The sequence below is a fragment of the Ceratotherium simum genome, chromosome 19 (assembly GCF_057802395.1).
Source record: "Ceratotherium simum simum isolate JZ-2026a chromosome 19, ASM5780239v1, whole genome shotgun sequence".
Classification (NCBI taxonomy): Eukaryota; Metazoa; Chordata; class Mammalia; order Perissodactyla; family Rhinocerotidae; genus Ceratotherium; species Ceratotherium simum.
This window is the reverse complement of record NC_141918.1, coordinates 21803240-21813689: the sequence shown is the minus strand read 5'-3', so window position 1 is coordinate 21813689 and position 10450 is coordinate 21803240. Positions and strand designations below refer to the sequence as shown.

The 10450-nt window shown below is 38.5% G+C and overlaps 1 long non-coding RNA gene across 1 annotated transcript; it reads right to left on the bottom strand.

Moving 5' to 3' along the window:
• Nucleotides 1-868: 868 nt before the first annotated feature.
• On the bottom strand, nt 869-3894 carry LOC147914510 (uncharacterized). Its single transcript, XR_015555176.1, has 3 exons — nt 3719-3894; nt 1512-1585; nt 869-1413 (listed from the first exon to the last, which is right to left on the bottom strand). It is a non-coding gene; the product is annotated as an uncharacterized LOC147914510 (long non-coding RNA).
• Between the last annotated feature and the right edge of the window lie 6556 nt (nt 3895-10450).

Sequence of the window (10450 nt, the reverse complement as noted above, 5' to 3'; positions counted from 1 at the left end):
TAAAGAAACTGAGGCTCAGAAATTATTCAAATAACATGTCTAAAGATACATAGCTAGCTACTATATGTCAGAGGCAGGATTCAAACCCAACTTTTCAGAGGTAAAGCAAATTCTGTTTCTATGCCCTCTATCCTAGAAGTAATGGTAAGAATTAAATAAAATGATACATATGAAATCCCCTGATATAGTGTATCTCATACTAGATTTGCTCCACAAATGCTCCTTCCTTTCCCATTTCCTTCTCTGTTCATGGATTAATGAGAATTGCACCAAATTGTCATTGACTTTCAGAAATTTTCTGTAATTTTAACCGGAGCTAGTTGATCCTTGAGTCCAGATTTGGATGTTCAGAGAAATGCAGAGATATTCAAAGCCCATTGCTCTAATCTCCGACTTGTTTTATCTGAGTGGTAGCATCTTTTCTCTACACACACACACAGCAATGAAGTGACCAAAATATGCAGATGTAATGTGAAAAACTCAGCCAATCATTAAATGTTTAAAAAGTATCCAGATGTTGGATTTAATGTAGACAAACCATCTGGCAGATCAGCTTAGTTTTCTACTTTTCATCCAGCTGTTGGATGCTATGGATGGACAGCCTAGGTCTGTACTTAAAGATGAGCAAAGAAAATGGTGTCAGATGTATAGTGCTAGTCCTCTAGAAAACAATTCCAATTCAATAGGTTCTAGGTATCGTTAATATTCTTGAGGGAGAAAAACAGAAATTCCACAGAGCAATGATTTTTGTTTGGAACTGCCCATTTTAACACACTTTTCATGGACAACTCTTTTCTTCAGAAACTTATGGTCTTACAATATTAGTGAAATTTGAAGTAACTGACTTCCACTAGCAAAAATTCCAGATTCATATTTAGAGCCAAATATTTTATAGAAGAAAAGTGCCATTGAATTATTTTATTTCAACAGCAAGTTATCAAAATGCACAATGCCAGAAAGTAAATAATCTTTGGCAGAGTGAAAAAGAGTGTAGCGTCACCCAGCACCAAGTTATAGACCAAAGATGATCTACCAAATACCTGTGTCCCTCTACCTTCAGCATACTCACATGTGATGAGGCACCAAGTCAAGGTCCAGACGCAGAGGCAGCCCATGAGTTATAAGGATTGAAGTTTATTTTGAGTCTACTTTGCAAAAAGTTAAATACCTCCAGGCTTAATAATCGATTTTTAAAACGTTTATAACTAGAAAAAATGAAGACTCTTTTTCTTTCCAGATAATGTATCATTCACATATTATAGCATTAAATATTTTAATATTCTTTTTCCTTAAAAAATATGACTATATATTAAAATGAAAAATTAACCAAAGTGATAAATGCTGCTTCTCTCCTTAATTTCCATGGGGCAGATTTTTTTCATATTTAGGAGTCAAATGTGATATAAAAATGTCCTATAACAAAGCAGTAAAAGGAACAGTGAAAATGAAATAAATACAACAAATATTATTTTGTTAATAATAAAGTAGCCACAAAATCATAGTATACATACCAACCTCTGAGAAATTATGAAAGGATGCCATGAAATAAAGCAAGGGAAAATGATGAACAAAAAAATCAGACGCTCTGGAAAAAGCAAAGAGAAAAAGATGGGCATGAAAATTTATAGACGGTTTGAGGGTAGGTTTTCAAAGTGGCATGTGACAGAGCCAAGCACAAATCCTCTTACTTATTAACGGGATTTGTCCCTGTACCTGTCACACATTGCTTTGAAAATATCTGCCTCTGTGAAAGGTATACTGCTTCTCTCCGTCAGTTTTACTCTTAAGAGACTAATGTATAATCTCTTTAGGTTTCATCTTTTGTATTTCTGTGCATATGACAAATTGTTTTGAACACTCTTCATCCATACACATAAGAAGGTAGGCACGAAGGGCTTATCACCGCATATTTAAAAATCCCCAAGATACTGTTTTCCTCATTGGAAATAATTGTCCTATTAAAATAATCTCTAGATTTATCGTTGAAAATTTTCCAACTAATGCATTCATGCCTGGATGCCATAAGGCAATTGTTCTCAACCTTATCAGACTTAGTGCCTCTTTTTTATAACAAATATTTTGTAACCCATCTACTATACTGAAATAAAATTTGTAGATATTGTAACCACACTAAGCACATAATTTTAAAAAATCAGTACAATGTCCCAAGCATAAATAAAAGAGAAATAAAAAGAAAGTTCTTCATAATAAAATAGCACACATTTTGAAATGTAAATACCTGAGCACTGCTACATAATGAAGACACAAAGAAGTCGAGTGCTGAGAGCTGTGCAGAGAATCTTGTAAATTTGTAAACGCATCAGTTACTGATGCAAACTGACATAAGATTGCTGTATTGATGCAGCAAACACCAAAGAGAGCTGCCATCAGTGACCAACAATTGGGAAAGTTCAAAATAACAATTTTCTCTTAATTTACATGATTGATTTTTGGAAAATTCAGGGTATATTAAACTGTGAAAAATCTTTTATAATTACATGAAATAGAATAGAAATTACATAAAAATAGATTTTAATTGCAGATAATAATAAATAGGGTTTTCATCTACGTGAATATCCAAGAGGATACTCAAAGTCCTTCAAGCATGGACCAATTTTTCAACGTGCTGGACCTTTCTTCAAATTGCAAATCTCGAGCATTCCTTGGCTCCATGGACGTCAGTGGTGGTCCCAGTACCACTTCATCCAATTTTTATAAAAACCTAATATGAAGGCCAGCCCAGTGGCATAGCAGTTAAGCTTGGGTGCTCCACTTTGGTGGCCTGGGGTTTGCAGGTTCAGGTCCCTGGCGCAGACCTACATACCACTCATCAACCCATGCTGTGGTGGCATCCCATATACAAAATAGAGGAAGATGGGCACAGATGTTAACTCAGGGCCAATCTTCCTCACCAAAAAAAAAAAAAAACCTAATACGCCCTTAGAGATTTCCAAAATTCTCTTTAGGGTGTGATATTGTCCCCCAATGAGAACTATTACTATAGGATTACAGAAGGAGGAGGGCTAAAACAAATAACGGTACTTGCATCTTTTTGCTTTTATTTTGTTTTGTTTTTGCTAAGGTGAGGCAAAGCTTGATTTTTTAAAAATCCACCAAGCAATTCACAGTGAGTTAATACATTCTGTGGCAGGAACACTCAAGAGTCTTCTGAACATAACTTTTAGCTAAAAATAAATGGACTGATACTCTAGGTCAAGATGGTGGCGTAGGTAGGCAGACTCTGAACTCACCTCCTCCCGTGGACACAGCCAATTTACAACTACTCGTGGAAAAATTACCCCTGAGACAGAACTGAAAACTGGATAAGAGGAACTCCTGCAACAGAGGACATTCCTAACTGAGGTAGAAGAGGCAGAGACTCCCTTCTAGAGAGGAAAAACGCTGCCTTCACGAGCCGCCAGCTCCACGGCCGCCTGGGAGCAGTGCACAGGTCCGCAGCCTCCCTGGAGGCGCGGGGCCCTGAGCCGGGGAGCGCCCCCGCTGTGGGCATTTTGTGGACCCAGCACTATCGAGACGAGTGGCATAATATTTGACTTTGCCTGCAGTAAAACATTCGGGAGCACCCCCAGAAAAGCTGGTTCACAAAGAAATTAAAACCAGCTTTTAAAGGGCCCACACGCAAACTCACCCGTTTCAGAAAGCAACATAAAATCACCAGAAAGAAAGGTGCACAGTACTTTGGTGAAAAGACACTCACCTAATAGGCCCTGTGTGCATCTTGGTGAGAGGTGAGACCTCTCCAGGGACTGGGACATTGGCGGCAGCCATTGTTGTGGCCTGGTGTGGGCGTGCTGACACAGACGCCATTGGAGTTCTCCCTGGGGCCTGCTAGCCCAGGGTCTGCCCCACCTGCTAGAGCACCGATTTAATCCAGCTCAGCCAGGGCAGGCAGCCCACCCTAGAGACTGGCCCCACCCAACAACAAGCCCTCAGGCAACTTGTGAGCCTGCATAGATTGGTGACTGGATTCTCTGCAGCCTGGCAACTGAGCCAACTTCAGTGGGGCAGGGCGTGCACAAGGAGCGGGTGGAGAGTGTGGGGCGGTGGTGGAGTGTGTGGGGCTCCCGCCGTGGAGAGACTGGGTCCGCTTCGGGAGGTCGGGGCACACACACGGGGCAGGACTGTGTTGACTGTGTGTGTGGATCTGTGGGCAGCAGGGCTTGTCAGCTGCAGAAGACTTGTGCTTCTCAAAGACCCACATAGGGGGTTTGCTCCACCTTCCAAAGCCTGAAACAATTGGGTGCGCTCATGCCTGAGGCCAGCCCCACTCAGCTGCAATCCTCAGAGAGCTGACAAGAGATCTAAAGGCTGGAGGCGTATAGCAATTGTAAGCCCCTGAGCCTAACAACCTGCCACGCTGGGGGCCTACTCACTTAAAAGAAAGACTGCAACACAAATGTGGTATTAGAACTTGCAGCCAACTGTGCTGGGGCTCCCCACACCTGATAAAGAGACTAAAGGGCCCACAACAACTACAAGCAGCTGAGCATTACAACAGCTGGCCAGGAGCATAACTCAGCCTCCCTGGGCGCATACAGGGAGAGCAAACAGGCCACAACAGAAGGCCACACATAGCCCACATAGGGGTCACCCCTGGAAAATTGAGAACTGAGGGAAGCACACTGCAGGACTCCTAAGCCATCACTTACATGAGGTCACCTATGCAAGAGCAGGAGACGTAGCTGACCTACCTAATACACAGACACAAGCACAGGGAAAGAGGCAAAATGAGAAGGCAGAGGAATACATTCCAAGTAAGGGAACAGGACAAAACCCCAGAAAAGGAACTAAGTGAAACAGAAATGAGCAACCTACCCAACAGAGAGTTCAAATAAAGGGTGTTAAGGATGCTCACTGATCTGGGGAGAAGAATAGATGAACTCAGTGAGAATGTCAACAAAGAATGGAAGAAATAAAAAAGAACCAATCTAAATCAAGAATACAATACTGGAAATGAAAAATTCACTAGAGGGACTCAAAAGCAGAGTAGAGGATACAGAAGAATGGATATGTGAGCTGGATGAAAGACTAGAAGAAATTACCCAAGCTGAACAGGTAAAAGAGAAAAGAATTAAAAAGAGTGAGGACAGTCTAAGGGACCTCTGGGACAACATCAAGCGCACTAACATCCGTGTTATAGGTGTCCTGGAAGGAGAAGAGCGAGACAAAGGGGCAGAGAATCTATTTCAAGAAATAATAGATGAAAACTTCCCTAACCTAAGGAAGGAAAGAGATATCCAGGTACAGGAAGCACAGAGAGCCCCAAACAAGATAAACCCGAAGAAGCCCACACCAAGACACATCATAATCAAAATGTCCAGAATTAAAGATAAAGAGAGAATCCTAAAAGCCGCAAGAGAATGTCAAGTTACATACAAAGGAAACCCCATAAGGCTATCAGCTGACTTCTCAGCAGAAACCTTACAGGCTAGAAGAGAATGGCATGATACATTTAAAGTGGTAAAAGGAAAAAACTTACAGCCAAGAATACTCTACACAGCAAGGTTATCATTCAAAATGGAAGGAGAGATCAAAAATTTCCCAGACAAGCAAAAATTAAAGGAGTTTGTCACCAAGAAACCAGTGCTACAAGAAACGTTAAAGGGACTGATTTAAGGGGAAAAGAGAAGACTACAAATAGGAAAAATTATCTATTTCCATGATAAGAGGGTAATGGATACAAATGCACAAAAAAGAGGTTAGATATGATATCAAAAACATAAAAGGAGGGAAGAGGGGAGTTAAAGAGTAGAGGTTTCAGACAGAGGTCAAACTAAAGAGACCATCAATTCTGTATAGAAGAAGAAAGGAACAGAGAAGGACTACTAAAACACTGAGGAAAAAAAAGTTAAAAAATGACAGTAAGTACATACTTATCAATAGCTACTTTAAACATCAATGGATTAATGCTCCAATTAAAAGGCATAGGGTGGCTGATTGGCTAAAACAACAAGACCCATATATATGCTGCATACAAGAGAGACACTTCAGACCTAAAGACACTCACAAACTGAAAGTGAAGGGATGGAAAAAGATACTCCATGCAAATGGCAATGAAAACAAAGCTGGGGTAGCAGTACTCATATCAGACAAAATAGACTTTAAAACAAAAACTGTAAAAAGAGACAAAGAAAGGGCATTACATAACGATCAAGGGAACAATCCAACAAGAGGATATAACACTTGTAAATATCTATGCACCCAATGTAGGTGCACCTAAATATATAAAGCAATTATTAACAGACATAAAAACAGAAATAGACAGTAACACAATAATAGTAGGGGACTTTAACACTCCACTTACACCACCAGATAGATCATCCAAACAGAAGATCAATAAGGAAACATTGGCCTCATACGACACACTAGAACAGATGGACCTAGTAGATATATACAGAGCATTCCATCCAAAAACCAAAGAATACACGTTCTTTTCAAATGCACGTGGAACATTCTCCAGGATTGATCACATATTAGGCCACAAAACAAGTCTCCATAAGTTGAAGACGATTGAAATAATATCAAGCATCTTTTCTGACCAGAATGGTATGAAACTAGAAAACAACTATAGGAAGAAAATCAGAAAAGCCACAAATACGTGGAGATTAAACAAAATGCTACTGAACAACGACTGGGTCAACGAAGAAATCAAAGAAGAAATCAAAAAATACCTGGAGACAAATGAAAATGAAAATACGACATGCCAGAATTTATGGGACACAGCAAAAGCGGTTCTAAGAGGGAAGTTTATAGCAATACAGGCCTATCTCAACAAACAAGAAAAATCTCAAATAAACAATCTAACAATGCACCTGAAGGAATTGGAAAAAGAAGAACAAACCAAGCCCAAAATCAGTAGAAGAAGGGAAATAATAAAAATCAGAGCAGAAATAAATGAACTAGAGTCCAAATAAACAATTGAAAAAATTAATAAAACCAAGAGCTGGTTCTTTGAAAAGATCAACAAAATTGACAAACCTTTAGCTAGACTCATCAAGAAAAAAAGAGAGAAGGCACAAATAAGTAAAATCAGAAATGAAAGAGGAGAAATTACAACAGACACCTCAGAAATACAAAAGATTATAAGAGAATACTGTGAAAAGCTATATGCCAACCAATTCGACAATCTGGAAGAAATGGATAAATTCTTAGAATCATACAACCTTCCAAAACTGGATCAAGAAGAAGTAGAGAATTTGAATAGACCAATCACCAGTAAGGAGATCAAAACAGTAATCAAAAACCTCCCCAAAAAATAAAAGTCTAGGACCAGACGGCTTCCCTGGTGAATTCTACCAATCATTCAAAGAAGACTTAATACCTATCCTTCTCAAACTCTTCCAAAACATTGAGGAGGGGGGGAAGCTCCCTAACTCATTCTACGAGGCCAACATTACCCTGATACCAAAACCAGACAAGGACAACACAAAAAAAGAAAATTACAGGCCAATATCACGGATGAACATCGATGCAAAAATCCTCAACAAAACACTAGCAAATCGCATACAACAATACGTTAAAAAGATTATACACCATGATCAAGTGGGATTTATTCCAGGTATGCAGGGATGGCTTAACATTCACAAATCAATCATCGTGATACACCACATTAATAAAATGAAGAAGAAAAATCACATGATCATCTCAATAGATGCAGAGAAAGCATTTGACGAGATACAGCATCCATTTATGATAAAAACTCTGAATAAAATGGGGATAGAAGGAAAGTACCTCAACATAATAAAGACCATATATGAGAAACCCACAGCTAATATCATCCTCAATGGTGAAAAACTGAAAGCTATCCCTCTAAGAACAGGAACCAGACAAGGATGCCCACCGTCACCACTCCTATTTAACATAGTACTGGAAGTCCTAGCCAGAGCAATCAGGCAAGAGAAAGAAATAAAAGGGATCCAAATTGGAAAGGAAGAAGTGAAACTGTCACTATTTGCAGATGACATGATTTTATATATAGAAAAGCCTAAAGAATCCACCAGAAAACTTTTAGAATTAATAAACGAATATGGTAAAGTTGCAGGAGACAAAATCAACATACAAAAATCAGTTGCATTTCTGTACACTAACAACGAAGTAGCAGAAAGAGAAATTAAGAATACCATCCCATTCACAAGTGCAACAAAAAGAATAAAATACCTAGGAATAAACTTAACCAAAGAGGTGAAAGATCTGTACACTGAAAACTATAAAACATTGCTGAAAGAAATTGAAGAAGACACAAAGAAATGGAAAGATATTCCGTGCACTTGGATTGGAAGAATTAACATAGTTAAGATGTCCATACTTCCTAAAGCCATCTATAGATTCAATGCAATCCCTATCAAAGTTCCAACAACATTTTTCACAGAAATAGAACAAAGAATCCTAAAATTTATATGGAACAACAAAAGACCCCGAATAGGTAAAGGAATCCTGAGAAAAAGGAACAAAGCTGGAGGTATCACACTCCCTGATTTCAAAATATACTACAAAGCTATAGTAACCAAAACAGCATGGTACTGGCACAAAAACAGACACACAGATCAATGGAATAGAATCGAAAGCCCAGAAATAAACCCACACATCTATGGACAGCTAATCTTTGACAAAGGAGCCAAGAACATACAATGGAGAAAAGAAAGTCTCTTCAACAAATGGTGTTGGGAAAACTGGATAGCCACACGCAAAAAAATGAAAGTAGACCCTTACCTTACACCATACACAAAAATTAACTCCAAATGGATTAAGGACTTGAATGTAAGACCTGAAAGTATGAAACTTCTAGAAGAAAACATAGGCAGTACGCTCTTCGACATCGGTCTTAGCAACATATTTTCAAGCACCATGTCTGACTGGGCAAGAGAAACAACAGAAAAAATAAACAAATGGGACTACATCAAACTAAAAAGCTTCTGCACAGCAAAGGAAACCATCAACAAAACGAAAAGACAACCTAACAATTGGGAGAAGATATTTGCAAACCATACATCTGATAAGGGCTTAATCTCCAAAATATATAAAGAACTCATGCATCTCAACAACAAAAAAACTACCAACCCAATTAAAAAATGGGCAAAAGACCTGAACAGACATTTCTCCAAAGAAGATACACAGATGGCCAACAGACACATGAAAAGTTGTTCAAAATCATTAACTATCAGGGAAATGCAAATCAAAACTACAATGAGATATCACCTCACGCCCGACAGAATGGCTATAATTAACAAGACAGGAAACAACATGTGTTGGAGAGGATGTGGAGAGAAGGGAACTCGCATATACTGCCGGTGGGAGTGCAAACTGGTACAGCCACTATGGAAAACAGTATGGAGATTCCTCAAAAAATCAAGGATAGAACTACCATATGATCCAGCTATTCCACTGCTGGGCATTTATCCAAACAACTTGAAAACACCAATGCGTAAAGATACATGCACCCCTGTGTTCACTGCAGCGTTACTCACAATAGCCAAGACTTGGAAGCAACCTAAGTGCCCATCAAGGGATGAATGGATAAAGAAGATGTGGTATATATACACAATGGAATACTACTCAGCCATAAGAAACGATGAAATCCAGCCATTTGTGACAACGTGGATGGACATTGAGGGTATAATGCAAAGTGAAATAAGTCAGAGGGAGGAGGTCAAATACCGTATGATTTCCTTCATTAAGTAGTAGATAATAACAACAATAAACAAACACGTAGAGACAGAGATTGGATTGGTGGTTACCAGAGGGGACGGGGGGAGGGAGAAGGGCAAAAGGGATAATTTGGCACATGTGTGTGGTGATGGGTTGTAATTAGTATTTGGGTGGTGAACATGATATAATCTATGCAGAAATAGAAGTATAATGATGTACACCTGAAGTTTATACAATGTTATAAACCAATGTTACTGCAATAAACAAAAAATTTAAAAAAATAAATAAAAATAAAAATAAATGGACTTAGCACATCGATTGTGGACATTTGAGTAAAACTTACTTAGTGGAGTATCATGCACACTAAGGTTGACTACTTAACTTAGAAATAGAAAGAATAGATTTTTTCCTTAGGAATTAGATTTCACATGCATAAATAATTAATCCAGATACAAAATGCAGTTTATAAATCAGAGGGAAAAATGAGATACAGAAGGAATTTAGGGGAAAAGAAGTAATGGCACAAGCAGTTGTTTCAATGAAAAAAATATAACTTTGCCATATGACATGATATGGTGCTAGATTTATTATTCCATTTATCCATTTATCCTTAAAACAAGCCAACCATAGACATTTACCTTAGAGATCTAAAGTTGCTTATTTCTTTAGAAATAACTGCAGTACAGTTCTTCAAAACCATGGATTGATGGTTTCATAAGGTATCAGTCACACTTCCATAACATTTGCTGATATAAATATAAAAGCTTCATTTTAAAGCATAAAT